Here is a 22,130-nt window from a genome sequence, read left to right on the forward strand (position 1 = left end):
CATAGCCCCTGTGATATCACGTGCTACCTGTGATGTCACACAGCCTCCTATGATGTCACACAACCACTCTGTTATGTCACACAGCCTCCATATGATGCCATTCAGCTGATATGTGATGTCACAGAGCAGATTTGTGATGTCACAATCACCCGGTGGCGTCACAGCCTTCTCTGTGACATCACACAGTTGCCCTATGCTATCATATCTATGTCACAACCCACAGTGTGATGTCACAGAGCCACCTTCTATGATGTCACAACTAGCTCTGTGACATCACACTCCCCTCTGTGCTGTCACACAGCCCAACCTGTGACCTCACACATCCCACTCTGTGCTGTCACACAGCCCCTTGCTGACATCACAGCTGCTCTGTGCCTCTATGACACAGCCACAGAGGTGCTGCTCTGACCTTGGGGCCATCCCACAGCCCCTGCCAGTGCTGAGCCCCTGTGAGCTCTGTCTGTGCCCTGCTCATGTGCCTGAGGGGCCCTGGCAGTGCCCCAGCCCTGCTTGGCTGTTCACAGGAGCTGCTCCTGGCCAGAGCTGTCTCTCTGCAGCGTTGCCCTTGCCAGGAGCTGCCTCTGGGCCAGGAGCCCGGCCCAGCTCAGCAGCACAGACACAGCACAAGGACTTCAATGACCCTCTGGGGATTCAGTGCTCTTGCATCAGACACAGTCCCTCAGAGTGTGCTCAAAGAACTTCTCAAGAGCTCAAAATCAGATTCAAAGTCCAAATTTTCTTTAATTTTTAATGGGTCCTGTTGAGGGACACAGCTCGTGTGAAAGTGTCCCTAGGTTCCAGGGAGAGCAGAACATTGGAGGCAGTAATGACAGCTGGGGACAAGCAAGGCAAAGGTGTCTCTGGTGCTGAGCAAACCTGGATGTGTTTCAGGAATGCAAAGGGCCAAGGTCTGAGCCCCAGCCTTTGGCCAGGCAGATCCTGTCCCTCCCTCCTTGCTCAGGGCTCTTCCAAGAATGGGCACTGGCATGTGGGGATGTGCAATGCCAAGGGCAGGAGCATGGGGCGGCCCCTGCCAGGCTGCTGAGCAGGGACAAGGAGGCAATGAGGCCCCAGCCCTGCAAGGGTCACTTGTCCCCTCCTGGTCTCAGGCCCAGGGCAGCAGCTATGGCCAAAATGCTGCCCAAGTTGGCTCTGTCAGGGCTGTCTTGCAGCTGCTGCCCATCCCTGTGCCCTGTGCAGCCCAGGCTGTCCCCCAGTGTCCCTGCCCTGTGCCTCTGTCTCTGCAGGCTGTCGTTATCCCCTGGCTGCCCCACCTGGCTGGGCCCTTCCTTTGCTGACAGCTCTGCCTCCTGCCTGCCTCTGCCTGCCCACACAAGGCCTTGGGCTGATACCAAAATTGTTAATTCAATTTTTACTGTGCCTGTAAACTTTTAGCACAGGAACAAGCCATTCAGGGACTTCCTTCCCAGCCGAAATGGTTGGAAGAGAAGAAGACATCTGGCTCAAGAATTCCATCATAGAAAAATGACTGAATCTGGGAACTTGGGGTGGGGAACTTTATGGTAATGGATAAATTGTAATACATATTTAGTGACACTGATAGAATTACATGTCCACATAAGATTAGGAGTTATTCCTCTCTAGACCTCTGGCCTGAATAAATGACCCCCTCTTAAATAGCAAAATAGTGTTAATGAGTCTTATTCAGATATTGTGGAGATTTGGTGATGGTGGGGCCTCACAGAACCAAGGATCCAGCTGTGACACTGAGCAAACTCATGGAACAAAGGGTCCATTTTGACACAGCGGAACCCCATGGAACCAAACTCCATTTTGGCACATTGAGGCCACATTGAACCAATGTTCCATTGTGACACTGCGGATCCAAGGAGACCATTGTGACTCTGAGAAGCCTCTTGGAACCAAGGGGCCATTGTGACACTGTGGGGCCCTTTGGAACCAAGGGGACCACAGTGACTTTTTGGGGCCTCATGGAACATCGAAGACTGTTCTGACACTTTGGGACCCACTGGAACCAAGAGGCCATTACAGCATGGCAGGGCCTCTTGGAATCAAGGGGACTACAGTGGACACTGTGGGTCTCCATGTAATGAAGGGTGCAATGGAACCAAGGATACCATTGGGACACTCTGGAGCATCATGGAACCAAAGGTCCATTGTGACACAGCAGGGCCTCATGAAACCATGGAGGCCATTTTTACACTTTGAGGCCTTGTGAAACCAAAGGGCCATTGTGGCACTTGAAAGCCTTGTGGAGCCAAGGGGATCACAGTGACACTGTGGGGCTCAGTGAAACCAATGGTCTGTTGTAACACTGCAAGGTCTTGTGGAATCATGGAGACCACTGTGACATGAAAGGCCTTACTGAAACAAGGGGCCGTTGTGACACTACACGGCCTGATAGAAGCAAGGAACCATTGTGACACTATGCGGTGTGTGCAGGCCAAGGGGCAGTTGTCACACTGTGGTGCACCATGGAACCAAGGAGTCCCTTGTGACATTACAGGGCCCCATGGAACTAAGGATTCACGGAATAGTGCTGGAACACATGGAAGCAAAGGTCCATTGTGACATTGCAGGGCCTCGTTGAATCCTGGAGGCCGCTGTGAGACTTTGAAGCCTCATTGAATCAAGGGGCTCTGCAGGGCCTCATGGAACCTTCTGACATTGTGACTCCCCATGAAACCAAGGGTCCAGTGTGACACCATGGAACCTAGGAGACTGTTGTTGGCTGTTGTTGGCAGTACAAAAGCTAATGGAATCAACAGTCCATTGTGACATTATGGGACCTCACAGAGACATGGAGACTGATGTGACACTTCAGGACCCACTGGAACACCAAGGGGCCACTTCAGGGCCTTGTATAACCAAGGTGCCATTGTAGCCCAGCAGGGCCTCATGGAATCAAGGGGTTCACAGTGACCCTGTGAGGCTCCATAAGGGGCCATGGGGCTCTATAAGGGACTGTGTAGCTCTGTGAGACCATAGGGCCATCCTGACTGTGGAACCAACAGTACCATTGTTACACAATGGGGCTTCATGGAACCAAGGAGATCATTGTGAGCCAGCAGGGGAACCCATTGAGACCATTATGACACTTCAAGGGCCATTGTGGAACTGCAGAGCATTGCGGAACCAATGAGACCATTGTGACACGGCCTCATGGGGGCAAGGGGCCATTGTGTCACACTATGGGGCCTTGTAGAACTGAGGGGCCCTTGTGACCCTGTGTGGCACCATGGAACCAAGGAGAGCACTGTGACACTGCAGGGCTCCATGGAACTGAGAACTTGTGTGACAGTGAGGAGCCCAATGAAACCAAGGGGCCATTCTGTCCTTCAGGGCTTCACGGAACCAAGGTGCCATTGTGATACTGCGGAACCCAAAGAGACCACTGTGACACTGAGGGGCTTCATGGACCAATGAGACAATTCTGACACTCTGAGTCCCCATGGGACCAAGGGGCCATTGTGACACCACAGAACTTCACAGAACCAAGGCAACCACTGTGAAACTGCAAGATCTCATGGAAGCAAGGGACCATTGTGACACTATGGGTCCCCATGGAAGCAAGGGACCGGTGTAACACATCCAGACCTGGTGGAACCAAGGAGGCATTATGATCCCGGGGAACCCAATACAATCAAGGGGCTATTTTGAGACTCTGTGACCTCATGGAACCAATGGGCCATTGTGGCATTGCACAGTCTCATGGAAACAAGGAAACGATTTTGACACGGCAAGGCCTCATGGAAGCAAGGGGCCATTGTGTCACTGTGGAGCCAAGGAGACCATTGTTATATCACTGGGTCTCATGGAAACAAAGATCTGTTGTGATCCTACAGACCCTCATGGAATCAAGGGACCGTTGTGATGCTGCAGGGCCCCAAGGATCCAAGAACATGGAACAGGTCTGGCTGGCTGGGCCTCCTGGGGAGTGCATGACTGGTCCAGCTGACTTTGGCATGTTGAGGGTCACTTCTCATCACCCCCTGAAGCCCTGGAGTTCCGTGCTTTCCTTCCTGTGGGAAAAAACTGTCATTTTCCTCCAGGGGTTCATGGCCAAATATAGGATTCATCCTCCAAATTTCCTAATATGCAAAGATTGTTCCCACATGAAACCTGCCAGTACAGACAGCTCTGGCTGGCCTTGGCCTTTTGGGGGCCACTTCTCATCTGCCTTCAAAGCACTGGGGACCTGTGCTTTTCTTCCCATGGAAAAAAACATCTTTCACATCCAGGCCTCCATGGCCAAAATTGAGAATCCACCTCTAAAATTCCTTATATCCAAGGATAGCTCCCAGACAAAAGCTGCCAGGACTGTTTAGGTTGCCTTGGCTTCCTGAGGGCCAGCTCTCATCTCCCTTTGAAACACTGGGGCTCTGTACTTTCCTTCCTGTGGAAAAGAACTGTCTTCTTGTCCTGATGCCCATAGACAAAAGCGGGCTTTGGCCTCCCAAATTCTGTCTCTCCAAGCATTCTTCCCTGACAACAAGTCTGGCTGGCCTTGGCCTCCTTGGGGCTGCCTCTAATCAGCCTTTGAAACACTGGGACTCCACCCTTCTCCTTCCTATGGAGAACTGCCATTCCAGTCCAGGAACCATGGCTGAAATGGAATTCCACCCTCAAAACTCCCCATATATCCAAAGGCTGCTTTCAGACAACAGCTGCAAAGACAGGTCTGGCTAGCCTTGGTCTCTGGTGACCGCCTCTCATCTGCCTTCAAACCCTGGGGTTCTCTGGTTTCCTCCCAATAGAAAAGAATTGTCCCTCTTGTCCAGGTGCTGCTGGCATCAGGAATTTGACCACTGTATAGGAACAAACGAGCTCTGTGCTCAGTGGGGCGGAGACTGAGGACAGCAGAGAAGAGCCCTGGGAGTGACTGAATGGTGGTTTCAGAGATGGTGGATTCTTTTGGCATAGTAAAGAACAGCTGGAGAAAGGAAGAATTATTGCCAAGTTGGGGAGGCCCAGACTGGACACCAAACAAAGGAATTTCCCTGCCAGGGCAGGGCTGTGGTGCAGCACGTCCATCAGAACGAGCCTGGAGCAGCCCAAGGCTTTGTGCGGGAAGGCAGAGGCAGGCAGGAGGCAGAGCTGTCAGCAAAGGAAGGGCCCAGCCAGGTGGGGCAGCCAGGGAATAACGACAGCCTGCAGGGGCAGAGGCACAAGGCAGGGACACCGTAGGACAGCCTGGGCTGCACAGGGCACAGGGATGGGCAGCAGCTGCAAGACAGCCCTGACAGAGCCAGCTTGGGCAGCATTTTGACCATGGCTGCTGGGCCTGGGCCTGAGGCCAGGAGGGGACAAGTGACCCTTGCAGGGCTGGGGCCTCATTGCCTCCTTGTCCCGGCTCAGTAGCCTGGCAGAGGCTGCCTCATGCTCCAGCCCTTGGCATTGCCCATCCCCACATGTGAGTGCCCATGGCCAGGAAGAGCTCTGAGCTCTGAGGGAGGGACAGGATCTGCCTGTCAAAGTCTGACAGGAGCGCATCAGCCAGCAGGAACAAAGGCAGGTGGTGACATATCCTGAGCCCCTGCCCTGATCTGTCCCTGCCACCAAGGGCCCAGAGCAGCCTCCTCTCTGGGCCACTTGCCAGTTTTCAATGCCTTGCACAGGTGCTGGCCCTGCCCCACAAGGCCTGGCCTGATTCCTGCCCCTGCACGCTCAGCCAGGCTGAGATGGACACTGATGGTTTCCAGGCCAGGCTCTCTGAGCCCAGCCCAGCTCCCTGCAAGCTCTGCCAGCTGCCCTGAGCTCTGGGCAGCACCAAGGGCCTCTCCACAGCCCAGGCCAGCCAGCTCTGGACCCACAGCTCTGCTCAGGGCAGGCTTCTCTGGGCACTGGCCCCACAGCTTCAGCCCAGAGGGCACAGCAGCAGCTGCAGCTGCCACAGGACTCAGCCCCAGAAATGGGGGAAGGTGTTCAAGTTCCCAAGCTCTTGCTATCCCCAGGGGCTGATTGCATTTGTGCTCCCTCAGGTTCATGTCCCCAGAGCAACAGCATGGGGGGTGCTCCCACCTGCTGTGTGCAATGCAAACAGGAGCTGCTGTGTCTGTGCCTGCAAGGATGGGGCACCTGTGTGAGCTGGGGGAGAGGCCAGGGCTGCAGAGGGGGGATGTTGTTGGCAGCTCCATCAGGACGCTCTGGGATGCTGCCCTGGGCCGTCCAGCACACTGGGGATGGAGCAGCCCCTGCTCTGCTGCTCATTCCTATCTCCCCCAGGGCCCTTGCAGAGCCCCAGCCACGCTGTTTGCCCCCAGCCTGCCCACGGCCAGCCTAGGGCTGCTCACGGGGGTTTTCTGTGCTGAGCATTGGCCTGGCCGTGTTCTTGAGAGAGCCTGGGCAAGGAGCCTGGAGCCCCCAGGCCCTGGCCTGAGGCGTCAGTGCTGCCCCAGCAGTGCCCATGGCATGTCCCTGCTGCAGCCCTGGCACTCTCACCCCCAGGACTGTGCCCGGCCCCGAGAGCACTCAGGCTTTGCAGCAACACTGGGGCCACCAGGGCAGTGGGACAGGGCCATGGCAGCAGCACTGGCAACACCTAGTGCTGCTGCTGCTGGGCTCAGCTGCTGGGCCAGCACTGATCTGCCCCCAGCTCTGCACACAGACATTGCTGCTGCAGCTCCAGAGAAGGCAATGAAAGGGCATCTCTGCAGAACACTGGGCTGGGAGATCCTTTAGTTCATTTAAAGCCACCAAGAGAACAGCCCTTCATTAACAGAGTCTGTTGGTCACAGGGAAGGTGGAGAGAAACAAAATGAGCTATGTCACAAAATATAACATTACTTTGTGGACAACATTAAGAAGAAAAACTAAGAAAAAGGACCACCAAAATGAAACCAAGAAGAAGTATCAAAGATTACTTTTATTACAAATGATTGGCAGAAATTGACCATCAGTTTAACGGTCCTGAAACCATCCAGTCATCAGTCTCTTCACTGCAGCCTTGAGCTCCTGGTTCCTCAGGCTGTAAATGAGGGGGTTCAAGGCTGGAGGCACCACCGAGTACAGAACTGACACTGACAGATCCAGGAATGGGGAGGAGATAGAGGGGGGCTTCAGGTAGGTAAAAAATGAGGTGCTGATGAACAGAGAGACCATTGCCAGGTGAGGGAGGCAGGTGGAAAAGGCTTTGTGCCGTCCCTGCTCAGAGGGGATCCTCAGCACAGCCCTGAAGATCTGCACATAGGAGAAAATCATGAACACAAAACAACCAAATGCTAAACAGGCACTTAACAGCAAGAAGCCCCAATTCCCTGAGGTTTGAGTGTGTGCAGGAGAGCTTGAGGATCTGGGGCACTTCACAGAAGAACTGGCCCAGGGCATTGCCCTGGCACAGGGGCAGGGAAAATGTATTGGCCGTTTGAAGGAGAGCATTGAGAAAGGCACTGGCCCAGGCAGCTGCTGCCATGTGGGTACAAGCTCTACTGCCCAGGAGGGTCCCGTAGTGCAGGGGTTTGCAGATGGACACGTAGCGGTCGTAGCACATGATGGTTAGAAGATAGAATGCAGCTGCAATGAAGAACAGAAAGAAGAAGAGCTGAGAAGCACATCCTGTGTAGGAGATGTCCGTGGTGTTCCAGAGGGAATTGTGCATGGCTTTGGGGACAGTGGTGCAGATGGAGCCCAGGTCGCTGAGGGCCAGGTTGAGCAGGAAGAAGAACATGGGCGTGTGCAGGTGGTGGCTGCAGGCTACGGCACTGATGATGAGTCCGTTGCCCAGGAGGGCAGTCAAGGAGATGCCCAGCAAGAGGCAGAAGTGCAGGAGCTGCAGCTGCCGCGTTTCTGCCAATGCCAGCAGGAGGAAGTGGGTGATGGAGCTGCTGTTGGACATTTGTTGGGGCTGCACATGGGGATCTGTTCACGGACAAAGGACAGTGCAGAGTTAGAGGAGATACCTCTAACCAAAACCAAAGCCATTTCCTACAAATCCTCCTCTGTAACAGGCACAGATTATTTTTATTGAAAATTAACATGTTGCTGTGTTTAAGTCTTTGTTTTTGAGCTCCCCCCATGTCTCTCCTGGTATTCTTGGATATCAGAAACCCTCAATATTTTTACTGCACTCAGGGACAACAGAGCAAGTTCTGGGCGGCAAAGTGATGAGTGGTGAGGGGCGATGGTCTGTCATTCTGACCTGTTCAGAGTTTCTCTCAGCTTTAACCTTTCCCAGGTGGAGGGAAACCACCTTCCCATGCTTCCCCTAAAATGTCACCAGGTACTGCTGAGAGCAGATGGATCCCCTACAGTCCAGCTCCACATTTGTAGCCAAGGACTCACGTTGCTCATTTCAACAACCCAGCAGCATTTTCAGTGTCAGAACACCTCTGCCTTTTTCCATCCATCTTATAACTCAGAGATGCTCTAGGACAGGTTTGCACCCTGGATTGAAGCTCCTAGCTTGGACTGAAATTTCAGGGAGACTTCCAAGTGTCCTTATGCTGGCATTGGATGAAGGGAGACGCAGCTCCTTCCCTGGCTGCACTGACAGCATTGCCCAGAGCCAGGCACTGGGGACAGCGTCACCCTGAGCCAGCTGTGCCCCCTGCCAGAGCCCCCAGTGCCGGGCAGCTGCTCCCAGCCCCGTGCTCTGCAGAGGGAACATGGCTCTGCTGCAGAGCTCTGCCTGCACAGGAGGGGCTGCATGCCTTGGAGCCCCAGCCCTGAGGGCAGAGGCTTGGCTGGGGACACAGGAGGGAGGGGGCTTGATCAGAGGGAGGGGCTGCACTGGAGGGGATCCTGTGGACATCTCTAAACTCTCACTGCCTCAGCATTGCTGGGCTTTGTTTTCTCTCCTTGCCTGATCTTCTCTCTGCTTCCTGGAGATTTTCCTCCTGCAGGTGTTTCCCTGTGCCTGATCTCTCCCTGCCAGTACTGACAGACCCCAAATCTCTATGCACTCTCCTCGGCCTGACAGAACCCTGCCTGTTTGCAGGGCACTGGCTGGGGGCAGGTTCTGTTTGCAGCCTGGAGAAAGGACAGCTCAGACTGAGCCTGATGGTTAAGAGCAAAAGTGATGCTGGTGCTGTCCATGGGCAGAGTGGCTGCAAGCACATTAGGGATCTCCTGTGAACCTATTGATCACTAATAGGAACAGTACGAATGTCTCAGACACTAGTCAAAATTCATAATCAGTCTTTAATATTTATACCCCCTTCCCTGCCATTGTTCAGTAGTATGAAATGGAATAAAAAATCTTTGGAAATTTCCACGTTCTTATCAAAATCCTTGTCTTGGAAATACTCCTTGACTGATCGGAACCCCTAAGCATGTCAGAGCTTCATGAGCATTTCACCTCCCCTGCACCAGAAATATTCAGAATTGTACTCACAGAGTCTGTAGGCATTGAGATGTTCCAGCTTTAGGAGATGGCTCCAGGAGCTGCAGCTGCATTGTCCTGCAGCTAGAGGTTCCTGTGCTATTGGCTGGCAGTGATTCTGCCCCAGGTATTTCTCCTTCCCAGCCCTGACTGATTGAAGGTCTCTGTGCCTCTGTGCTGTGCCTGGGGTGGCTGCAGGCAGTGCCCCAGCCCTGCTGGGCTGGCAGAACAGCTGCTCATCAAGAGAAATGTGCTTTTGAAGCTCTGCTTGGTTACCAGAAGCTGCCTCTGTGCCAGGAGCCCAGCCCAGCTCAGCAGCACAGACACAGCACAGAGACTTTATTGAGCCTCTGGGGCTTTGTGCTCAGACCCTGAATATCAGTCCCTGAGAAGGAGCTGAAGAAACCTCTTCAGAACTCCAAGCCAGAATCCAACTCCAAACTTTCTTGAAGTGTTAATGGGTCCCACTCAGGGACACAACAGAGAAAGTGTCCCCAGGCCCCAGGCAGAGCAGAGAACTGCAGGCAGTGATGACAGGTGGGGACAAAGAGAAGCCAAGTCTTGGTGCCCTGGGGCACAGCAGGGTCTGTGCCACCAAGGGCTGTGAGGAGACACCTTGTCCTGAGGCCCTGGGGCCTCCTGGCACAGCCCCAGCCAGGCTGGGCACTGTCAGACCCCTGTCCTGCCCTCAGCATCCCCCCTAGCCCACATCCCAGTGGCCTCAAGGATCTGCTGGAAGGAGTCCCTGGGGAGCCTTGCTCAGGAATGGCCCTAGGGGCTCCTTCATGCTCACAGAGTTTTTCAAAGGACTTTGGGTTTTGCTTATGACTTGGAGTCTCTGGGAGGTTTATTGCAAACATGGCCTCCAATTATCTGCTTTGTGTCCCTTGAGAGCCTTTGTCAGTAACAACACTCAGTGGGCTCATTAATGCCTCAAGGTACTTCAGTTATTTTAAGGTACTTGGTGTTTCACTTTTCATACAAACTCTATCAGAAGTTTCTGCAATCATGGCCCCAATTTTCTGCTTTAATGAGTCCCTTGAGAGCTTTGTACTGACACTCAGTGGGGCTCATCAATGACTTGAGATACTCAAGGTTTTTAAGGTACTTTGGAATTTCCTTTCCACACTGAGTCTCTTAGAGCATTTAGTGCCATCCTGACCTCCAATTCACTCCTCCAAGGAGTCCAGGAGGAGCCTGCGTTGGGGATGGACCTCAGTGGGACCTATTCATGCTTTCAGACACTTTGAGTGTTTCCTCTGACTTTCACTCCTGTAAAGGTTTGTGCAATCTCCTCTCATGCCCTGAGGTTCCAGGGCTCAGCTCCAAATGCACCACATTGCTCATTAGGATCAAGCAAGTACTGACAAACCATGGCTCTTCCTTGATTTCCCTCTGCTCTCATGCAGTTCATCAGGAAGTTCTCTGTAGTGGTTTTGGATCACCAATATGAGATTTCTTAGCCAATGCATCAATTAGTGTGGTGGGTTAAGTGTTGGCGTATTACCTGTACACTCACTAGAATATTCTTACTGATTTTCTGCTGTGAGATCGAATTAGGAGAAAGGCAAAGTGGGCTCAAAACTTTTAAAGGGTATAAAGAAAAGATTATTAATAGTAACTCAAAGAAAGAGAAATAAGAATCAGAACAAAACTTTTAGAATACTTCTCTCTCTAAAACCTTTTCTTTGTTACTGACAATGTAATGAGACAAAACCTAAAGGTTTCAGTCAGTTTACCACTTCTATAAGAGCCTTTCTTCAGTTCTCTTGGGGAGAGGAGTCTCTCCTTCATTCTATGGAGACTTCTCCATAAGAAAATAATTCTTTCATTGCTCTCAATTTCAATGAATAGCAGCTGCCCGGCAAATCTGCAATTGTGAAGTCCCTCCCATTTTTTCCACAATTTTTCCCACAGCTGTGTTCATAAGCCATGTCTGCTTATGGGGTATTATTTTAAAGATGAGCTGTTGAAGAGCAAAAGTCCTCTTCATGTATTTCTGAAATCATCTTCATCTCTGAATAGAGATCTTCTCTTCATGAGGGCACAGGGTCTCAACACTCTTCTCTCTTTCTCTGTTCAAATTTCTCATGCGATCACAGCTATTTCAACATTTGCTTACTTTAGCATTGATGTATCTCACGTTAAGGGCTCCCAGACGGGTAATGATAGACATTGACTCAATGATTCACAGAAGGCTGATCAATAATCTTTATTAAGAAACCCATACTTTTATACCCCAGTTTGCTACAGGTGGACCTAAATGGTCCTCCAATCCAAACACCATCACCATTGGCTAATTAAGAACCCACCCTTTGGGAAACAAATCTCCATAAAACATTCAACTTTTTTAAAATACCAAATGCAGCAAGTTAAGCTAAGAATTTTTTCATTTTTCTGATCTTCTCCAAAGGCTTTTCCAAAACAATGCCTGGGAAAGTTGTGTTTCTCACTGTGGCCAGAGAGCTTCTACCATAGAAGGCTTTACTGAATAAGTAATTTCCTCATACTTTTTAGTGCGTTAGAGGGAAAAAGAGAGTCTGATGTATCAATTACATCCTTCTCCATAGCTTTACAAGAGGATTTCAGCCCCCAGATCAGGGCATCTCCTTATCCCTCCCATCAGGGACTCAACTTCCTCTTCAGTGACCTTAGTGTCTTCATATTGCTTCTCTATGAGCCTGCACTTTGTCCTTTTCTCTCACTCGAGGGAGGATGGAAGCACTGAAAAAGTTCATATCTCACCCGGGACCTGCAGATGGTTCTGTGACCCTGGCCGGGCTCGGTGCTTGTGGCTGGAGCTGTTTTACAATGGAGGTTTCTGCAGTGGCTGCTCTGGGGCTGTGTCAGGATGGGCCGTGCTGGGGGGAGGGCCAGGATCTCAGCAGCCTGGCCAGAACACAGCAGCAGCACGGCCGGGGGCTGATGGCTTCTCCTCCCCCTGCCTGGGGCTTGCGGGTGAACCCCAGAGATTTTTTGATCTTTAGCATCTGTCTTCACAGAGGTGTGCACAGTTTCCTTAGTCGTTTAACAGATTGTCAATTCTCATAGCTAATTACTGATTGGTTATTTTGTCAGACACAGAGGAAACTGCTAGCAGCTTCTCTTAGAACAGTACTTCAGTTATGCAAAACCACCACAACAGCACAGAGAACAGAACTCCTTTGTCCATATGTACTAGTCATCTGCCCGAGGCTTCAAAACTCCTCCTTGGGAGATTTCTGGGCCCTCTCCAAGGTGTTTTCAAATTAAAACATTCAGCTAATAACCCAAAAAAATCACCAGAGGACAGGGCCAGCCAGACCTGTCTGTCCTGGCTACTTTTGTCTGGGAGCAATCCTTGGATATACAGAATTTGGGAGGCCTAATTCTAATTTTGGCCATGGTCCCTGGACAAGAATTCTGGTTCTTTTCCATAGGAATGAAGGGACAGAGCTCCACTGTTTCAGGGGCAGATGAGAGGTGACCACCAGAGGCCAAGGCCAGCCAGAGCTGGCAGATTTTGTTCTGAGAGATACCTTTGCATATAGGAAAATTTTAGGGAGAGTACCAATTTTGGCAATGCATATCTGAAAAGAGGAATGGTTCTTTTCCATAGCAAGGAAAACACAGAGTCCCAGTGCTCCAGGAGCTGAGGAGAGGCAGCCTTTGAAATCTCAACATCAGCCAGACCTGTCAGGCGGCCCCTGGGAGGCCAAGCCAGCCAGACCTGGTCCATGTTCCCTGGGTTCCACGGGGCCCCACAGTGTCCCAATGGTCCCTTGCTTCCCTGAGGCCCTGAGGTGTCATAATGCCCCCTTGGTGGCATGAGGCCCTGAAGGGTCTCCATGGTTCCATCAGGCCCCACAGAGTCATAATGGTCTCTGGGTTCCATGAAGCCCCGCTGTGTCACCATGGCCCCTTGGTTCCATGGGCTCCAGTGGTGCCACAATGATCCCCTTGGTTCCATGAGGTCCCCACAGTGTCCCAGGGATCTCCATGGGAAGGAAAGACCCCAGCCCCAGTGTTGCAGGGGCAGTCACCAGAGGCCAAGGCCAGCCAGACTTGATGGTACTGGCATATTTTGCCTGGGAGCAACCCTTGGATATTCAGAATTTTAGAGGTGGAATCCCAGTTTCAGACATGGACACCTAGAGAAGAAGGATCATACTTTTGATAAGAAGGAAAACACAAAACACTGGTGTTTGAGGGGCAGATGAAAGGCAGTCATCAGAGGCCTAGGCCAGGCAGACCTCTCTGTCCTGGTAGCTTTTGTCTGAAAGCAACTCTTGGATATAGGGATTTTGGGAGGTGGAATCCCATTTTTTATCATTTCTGCACAGATAAGAAGGACTGTTCAGTGCCATAGGAAGGAAAACACTATGCCCCAGTGTTTGGACAGTAGGTGAGAGGCAGCTCTGAAGAGGCCAGGGGCAGCCAGATCTGTCTGTCCTGGCAGTTTTAACTTGGGAGCAATTCTTGGATGTACAGAGTTTTGGAGGTAGAATGGCAGATTTGGCCATGGGCACCTGGTCAAGATGGGTGGTTTATTTCCTATAGGAAAGAAAAGTGAAAAGTCCAAGTGTTTTGGAAGAAGATGAAGGGTGGCCAACCTTAGGCCAAGGGCAGCCAGACCTGTCTCTCTTGGCACCTTTCATCTAGGGGATATCCTTGGACATTGGGCATTTTGGAGGTGAAACATCAATTTTGGCAATGAGCACCTAAACAGGAAGAAGAGTTCTTTTTATTAGGAAGGAAAGCACAGAGCCCCAGTGTTTCAGAGGCAGATGAGTGCCAGTCCTCCAGAAGCCAAGGCCAGCCAGACTTGTCAGTACTGGCAGCTTTTGTCTGGAAGCTGTCCTTGGATATAGGGAATTCCAGAGGCAGTTTCCCAATTTTGGCCATGGGCACCTGGTTGAGATGGATTTTTTTTTTCCTAAGCAAGAAAAGCACATGGTCCCAGGGTTTCAAAGGCAGATGAGAGGTGGCCCCTGGGTGGCCAAGGCAGGCAGACCTGTCTCTTCTGGCAGATTTCATCTGAGAACAGTCTGTGCATATAAGGAAATTTAGAGGAGGAATACCAATTTTGGCCGTGGTCCCCTGGAGGAGAAGGACAGTCCTCTCCCTTAGGAAGGAAAGCCAAGAGCCCCAGTGCTTCACGGGCTGATGAGAAGCAGCCCTCGACATGCCAAGGTCAACCAGACCTGTCAGGTGATTGCCAGGAGTCCCAGCCAGCCAGACCTGTTCCATGTTCCCTTGGTTTCATGGGACCCCACAGTGTCACAATGGTCTCCTTGGTTCCATGAGGCCCTGCAGTGTCACAGTGTTCCCCTTACTCCTGCAGCGTCACAATGGTCCCGTGCTTCCATGGGGCCTTGCAATGTCACAATGGTGTCGTGGTTCCACAAAGCTCTGATGTGTCACCATGGCCCCTCAACTCCATGTGCCCTCGCTGTGTCACAGTGGCTCCTCTGTGACACTACGGGCTCCACAAGGTCACCATGGACCATTGGTGCCATGGGGCCCCCGAGTTTCACAATGGTCTCCTTGTTTTCATGAGGCCCCACAGTGTCCCACTGGCCACTTGGTTCCTTGAGGATCTGCAGTGTCACACAGGTTTATGACATTTGTCCTTGCTGCCCCTCACATCCCACTGCCCCACAAACCACCCCAAGCCACCCGTGAGGGACAGGCCCTGCTGTTCCAGGCTGGGCTCAGGCCTTGGCCTTTCTGCTTCCCTCAGCCCAGCCCAGATCTTGCTCAGCATTGCAGTTCCCTCCTCAGAGCATTTGGCTCCCTGCAATCCTGGCCTCAAGGATCTACTCTCCGCAGTCCCTGGGGAGCCTTTGGCAGTCCCTGCCCTCAGTGGGGCCCAGTGATGTTCCAAAGGACTTGGAGTTTTGCTTCTGACTCCTTGAGCAGCTTCTTCAGCCTTCTCTCAGTGCCTGAGGGTCCTGGACTCAGCCCCAAATCCACTGTGGGGATCATCAAAATACAGAAAGCGCTCAGGAGCTCTTTTCAGCCCCTTGTACAATTCTCACCCTTTGGCTCAGCCTTTGTGTCCCCTCAAGGTGCTTGCAGAGCCGTTGGGGACAGGGCAGGAGCAGGGCAGCCCTAGCTGACAACCAGCTCTGCTAAAGACAAATCAGAAACTTTGATAACAATGGGATTCTAAGTCACTGCGACTAAATTTAAATGGGCTAATTCAACAGAATTGCTAATAGTTCTGAATTAGACATTTCACCCTGGCTACTATCAAGAAGCAACATTCTCTCTGCAAAATGAGCTTTTCATTCCTTGAAAGTTCTGAAATGGAAAATTAGGAAATAGCCAGCGATGCCTTTGTTATTGCTGCTGCAGACATGGAAATGGATTTTCTTTCAGCCTACCCAGCTGGCCCTCTACACTCTACTGCCACAGGTCAAGCTCACAGCTTGCTCTACAATTCTTAAGCACCAGGAACATGGAATGTTCCTTTCTCACTCACCTCAGTATCAGCACCTCTGAATACAAGGATCATGTGATCTGGAGTGGGCAAGGGAAATGAACAAGTGCTGTGAGAAAACTGCCTGGGCTGCTGAATCCCACAGAAGAGAAGAAGTCAACCCAAACAGAGAGTATTTTTCTTTATCAACATCCCTCCAGGTGACATAGTTCTTTCACACAGCCAGCAAGAGATCAGGACAATAATCTTGGTTGTGCCTACACTTCAGCCTGTTTAGCCTGTAAATGAATACAAACGTGATCAAGAAAATGCAAATTGTTCTTCAACACTCAATGCTTCTGTTCTGTCCAGCAGATAAAGCAGCTATTGTTCTCTTGTCTTTCAGGTACTTTTTTAAAAAAAGAAGTTGCATGCACTAATTCCCATTAAGTTGCTGAAAACAGTCACCCAGAAAAGCTTGCCCCAAATCCCCCTGAGCTGTGGCAGTTCTGCTGTGAAAGAGCACAGCAGCAGCTCCAGGCTCAGGAGCAGACACTCACTGCTTTGGTGTTTGCACTTCACTGCAAAGGGAATCACTCTTTTAGCACTCAGTCAAGGGTCAAAATAGACAGTCAAATCCTTTCATTACAAAATTTGGAACAAAAGAAGCTTTCCCTGAGTTCTGGGGAGAACTACAAAGTCCTTAGAAGGCCTTCTGAGAAGGCCTCCCAGGCTGCATTTTGGAAGTTGTCCTGCTTGTCCCAGCAACCTGAGGAAATGACAGACTCTGCTGCCCCTGAAGCCCTAAAGCAGATAGCCTTCCAGAGGTAATGGGTTAAAACATGGAATGAGAGGCATGTAAAGAAGGGCCTAGCACTAGAACACACGGAGAAAGCACAGCACTAGGAAAACAGAGCAACAAATTAGATAAGAGGTAGAGCATCATGACAGGGGAAGAGATAGGTATAGGAGAAACTAATGGGCTAAGCAGGTTTAGAGCCAGCAATGTCGAAACGACCCTAAGGGTTTTGCCAAGCCACGGGATCTAAGCCAAATACACCGGGAATTGACCAAATTAGGAAATAAGTTCAAAAGTTTAGAGGAAGACTCATCGGAAAGACCCCGTCTATGATGAAGGCAACAGGAACGACCACCTGAAAATTCCCCAAAAGAGTTGTCTCCACCTACGCTCCGCCCACGCTCCGCCTACACATGAATATGCATGATTATGTATCTGATCTGATGTAATCCTATACCCAAAATTGTATATAAGGCTTGCTTTTGCTATGTGAACTGAGAAATCCATTTTGTGATTTCTCCGACGCGTCGCTAATAAAAATACCTCCTGCTTAATTGACTTAAGCTGAGTCTGATTAGGCAGTCACTCTGCCTGTTTGGGGCAAAATTTGGCACCATTTCTGGCGACCCAGATGGGACCAGACAGGAGATCCAGGACTTGAGGGGTCCTCCCCGAGCCGGGTCCGGGGTCGGGACCCTCGGGCGCCCCTGACTAACGTTTGTCAGAAGAGACTCCCCCCCGGACCAGTGCTTTCGGTGGACGAATAGTACCCTGCATCTCCTGCTCCAATTAAGAGGTATTTAAATTCTTTATTGGTTTTAGAATAAAGCGCTTTTATTGGGAAACGGGGGTCAGACGTGACCGTCCGAAGGGAAAGCTGGGGGACGCCCCAGTAAAGAATCCCAGCTGGGTTGAAATCCTAGCATTGGTTTGCTAGCATTGGTTTGCTAGCATTGGTTAGCTAGCATTGGTTGGCTAGCATTGGTTAGCTAGCATTGGTTGGCTAGCATTGGTTTTGCTGGGGTTAAAAATCCCAGCTTCGGTTAAAATTGATTGGGAGAAAACACAGGTTAAAGTCCTGCTGGAGGGAGTATTCGTTTATCTTGGTATCTTCGATCTGTTTTTACTGTGTGGGAACTGTTTTAAACATTGTGCACTGTGTTGTAACACTGTGGATTGCTTTCTGAGAGGTCTGTCAGCCAGAGATCCTTTTGTGTCTGTTCTATGTGCCTGTTGCAAAATCTTACAGGAAATATCTTGTCGCTCTCTCTGTAATCTTTTAGAAAAGACTAAGTTGATAGACGTCCGGCAAGAAATTTGTCACCCCCTGCAGTTGTTATACTGTCTACAGTTGTGATTGCATGAGTCTGGCAAACCGGTATCTCGCGGTCAGTAGGCGACCTCTCATGACCAAACCTGGTAAAACAGTCTGTTCTGACATAAGACCATAAGGTAGGAGCCTTTCACTGTACGGGTGTGTGTGTGGAGTGAGTGAGACGCAGCATCGCTGCGAAACGAGAGCGGAGTCCCGATCCGCATTTTCTGGACGAAGCGAATGGAAATTGTGTGAATGAAGTGTTAAGGTATATTGGCATATAGTACTTGTGGAAAAGAGCACGAATACAGAGAATAGCCATGGGAGGCCAACAGAGTAAGGACATAAATATGAAAACCCCCTTAAGATGTATCCTAAAACACTGGAAGGACCTGGGAGGGATTCCAGGGGGAAACATAAGTAAAAAGACACTTCTTAAGTATTGCACACAATGGTGGCCCCTGTACCGTCTTGATGACGGAGAAAAATGGCCACCGGAGGGGACAACTAACTATAATACCATTTTGCAACTTATGCTCTTCCTCCGGCGGCTCAATAAATGGGATGAGGTAATATACGCAGACATGTTTTTCACCCTAAGGAATAAACCTGAGTGGCAAAAGGAATGTGGAATTAATGTAGCCCCTCAGGACCCCCTAGTATTGGCTTTGGAAAGAGATAAGAAGGGTCCGAAGTCAAAGGACCGTTGCTGTGATGCATGCAGTATTGGACAGCAGTGTCTCAAGTTAACAAGGAGAGATAGTGGAAAGGAGAGCGAAATAAGCTTGTGGGAATACCATCCATTCGCTCCAGGGCGGGAAGGACCCCTTCCCAGACCAAAAGAGGAACAAGGGGACCCTAGCCCATTAAAGGAATTGGAGCAGTGGTGGAAATCTAAGTTTGGATGCAGCCCTCAGAAGCTAGACAACGGCTGGGAGGAGGGTAGCCCATCAAAATCGGGGATTAGCGAGGGGAAAGGCAGCCCTCAGGAACCAGGTAGCCCACAGGGGTCGGGGAGCTATGCTGACAGCCCACCCAGACTGGAACTCGAAAGGGAAGAAGGCAGTCCGTCGGGAGTAGAGAGCCGGGGGGAGACACGCAGCCCGCCCGAGCTTAGTCCATATGGGGATAGTAACACATCCAGAAATGGGGGTGACTGTAGAATGGAAACTAGCACACCAAGGACTGGTGTTTGCAGAATGGAAACCAGCACACCAAAGGCTGGGGACAAGAGCGGCTCATTGGGGAGCGACGTCTCTGAATTAAAATATAGTAAGGGGAGTGGTAATGTGACATGCGAAAAGGAGACAGAGAACAACTCGCAGAGACTGAGTATAATAATACAGATAGAGGATAAAAGAGATGGGAAAGCAGCAGAGGACGAGAGGGGTAGTAGCCCGGGGCAGGATAGGAGCCGACAGATATTAGGGGGACAACAGACCCAGGACGGGAGTCGGACGGACTGTGTAATAGAGATAGGAGGTGAAAATGAGGAACTGGACATAGAGGCACAGGAAGAGGACCCCGGGGCAAGGACCAGTCACTCGTATTATACCAGATCTGTGGCACGAGGGGAAGCAAAGCGAAGAGAGGAGGGGAACCATACGATAGCTCCTCTCCGACAAATTATGCCAATGGTAGGGGAAAAGACTAGAGTAAAGGTGCCGTTCTCGACAAGTGATTTGAACAATTGGAGGGATGAAGCAAGAAACTTCAGGAGGAATCCAGAGGGAGTAGCAAAGAGGTTTGAGCTAATGGCAAAGAATTTAGATATTGACTGGGAAGATATAGAGGTGATGCTGTCAGAACTGACAGATACAGAAAGGGAACTCGTATTGGAAACAGGAAAACGGCATGCCCAAGTATTGTCAGGGAGACTAGAGGATAATTTCCCCAGCAGTAAACCAGAATGGGACCCGGGCAACGAAGAACACTATCGACGACTGGTGCAGTATAGAAAGCTGATCGCGATGGGCTTGCGTAATGCGATCCCTAAGGCTATCAATTGGTCGATGCTATATGACATTAGGCAGGGAAAGGATGAGACCACATCAGAGTTTTTGGATAGACTTAGGGCAGCCATGAGACAATACACACCCCTGGACCCAGCAACAGAAGAAGGAAAACAACACCTTTTGGGATTAATGATGGGACAGAGTAACCCAGACATTAGGAAGAAATTGCAAAAACTTGAACATCCAGAAAATAAAAACCTGGAGGCCTTGCTGAATGAGGCATGGAAGGTATATAATAATAGAGAAGTTGAAGAGAAGAAAAGAGAGGACAGGAGGATAGCTCGAGTAGTGGCTGTGGCAGTAGCAGCTCAGAAGACAGGTTACCCGGAACCTGGAGCCAGGGGTAGGGGTAGAGGTTACCCAGTGAAAGGGGGAGGGAGGTTCCAACCCCACCCAGCTAGAGTAGGGCCAGATCAATGTGCATACTGCCTACAGACTGAGCACTGGAAACAAGAATGCCCCCAGTTAAAGAAAAGGCTAATGGCCACTACTACCACCACACAGCAAGAAAGTGAATGAGGGAGACCGGTGGGCTGTACCCTAGCAGACCCACTGGTTAAAATGGAGCTAGGGGAAGGTAAACAGGAATTGGACTTTTTGATTGATACGGGAGCAACTTTTTCGGTTTTAAATCAACAACTGGTACCTAAAAGTGATGAATTTGTACAAGTTGTGGGAGCAACAGGCCAACCAGAAAAAGCTTACTTTTTGAAACCTATCAAATACAAAATTGGGAAACAAATGGGAATTCACCAGTTCCTGTATTTGCCAAACTCACCAAAGCCTCTATTAGGGAGAGATTTATTGGAGAACTTGGGAGCCACAATAAAATTCAATAAGGATAGATTGGAATTTCTAGTAAAAGAAGAACAACTGATTACAGCCTTAAGCCTAACAATCAGTTGTGTGGAACCTAAATTTGAGAATCACAATTCTGAGCGAATCATGAGCGAGGCATACCCATTAGTATGGGCTACTGATGTACCTGGAAAATCAAAACAAGCAGCACCGATTGTTGTGGAACTTAAAAACGGGGCAAGACCAGTGGTAAGAAAACAATACCCTTTGAGAATAGAAGACAGGAAGGGGATTGAGCCCATAATCAAAAGGTTTCTGGAACTGGGGTTATTGGTAGAATGTGAATCGGATTTTAATACACCAATCTTGCCAGTAAAGAAACCTAATGGAACGTATAGGCTCGTTCAGGATCTGAGGGCAGTAAACGAAATAACCAAGACATTACACCCGGTGGTTGCTAATCCATATACGCTTTTAACTAGGCTAAAGGATAGCCTGGCCTAGTTCACCGTATTAGATTTGAAAGACGCATTCTTCTGCCTTCCCTTAGCCCCCGAGAGTCAAAAGATTTTTGCCTTTGAGTGGGAATCAGTAGATAGGGGGAGAAAGACCCAACTTACCTGGACACGGTTGCCCCAAGGCTGGTCTAACTCGCCCACGATCTTTGGGAATCAGTTAGCCAAAGAATTAGAACAATGGGAAGGGCCGCCGGGAGATGGCGCCCTCCTGCAGTACGTAGACGACCTCTTAATAGCGACAGTGACGGAGGAAGAATGCATTGAATGGACTATTTCCTTGTTAAATTTCCTGGGTTTAAGTGGATATCGAGTCTCTCAACAGAAAGCACAACTGGTGCAAAAGAAAGTGGTGTACCTGGGATACGAAATCTCCAAAGGACAGCGATCCCTGGGAGCAGCCAGGAAAGAGGCCATCTGCCAGATGCCCAAACCAGAGACGGTGAGAGACCTGCGTGCCTTTCTGGGGATGACAGGTTGGTGTCGGCTATGGATCTATCAGTATGGGATACTCGCTAAACCACTGTATGATTTGCTGAAGGAAACCAAGAATGTCCTAGTTTGGACTCCCGAGGCGGAAGGGGCCTTCAAGAAGCTGAAGCGGGAGCTGATGAGAGCACCAGCCTTAGGTCTCCCAGATGTGTCAAAACCATTCTGGCTATTTTCCCATGAGCGGCAAGGGATGGCCCTAGGAGTCCTAGCACAGCAGTTGAGACCACACAAGAGAGTTGTGGCCTACTTCTCCAAGCGATTGGATGAAGTAAGTAAAGGATGGCCAGGCTGTCTGAGGGCAGTGGCCGCAGTGATAATTAACATAGAAGAGGCCAAGAAGCTCACGCTGGGCCAAAAGGTGACTGTGTTAGTATCCCACACTGTGTCAGCTGTGCTGGAACAGAAAGGCAACCATTGGTTGTCGCCTTCCAGATTCTTAAAGTACCAGGCCATCCTGGCTGAATCAGATGATGTAACCATTCAAGTAACTAA

At 50.4% G+C, this 22,130-nt stretch overlaps 1 pseudogene; it reads right to left on the reverse strand.

Moving 5' to 3' along the window:
* Positions 1-7,435, reverse strand: part of LOC134433395 (olfactory receptor 14J1-like) — a 33,488-nt pseudogene extending 26,053 nt beyond the window's left edge.
* Positions 7,436-22,130: the final 14,695 nt, after the last annotated feature.

Source organism: Melospiza melodia, unplaced genomic scaffold (assembly GCF_035770615.1).
Source record: "Melospiza melodia melodia isolate bMelMel2 unplaced genomic scaffold, bMelMel2.pri scaffold_18, whole genome shotgun sequence".
Taxonomy (NCBI): Eukaryota; Metazoa; Chordata; class Aves; order Passeriformes; family Passerellidae; genus Melospiza; species Melospiza melodia.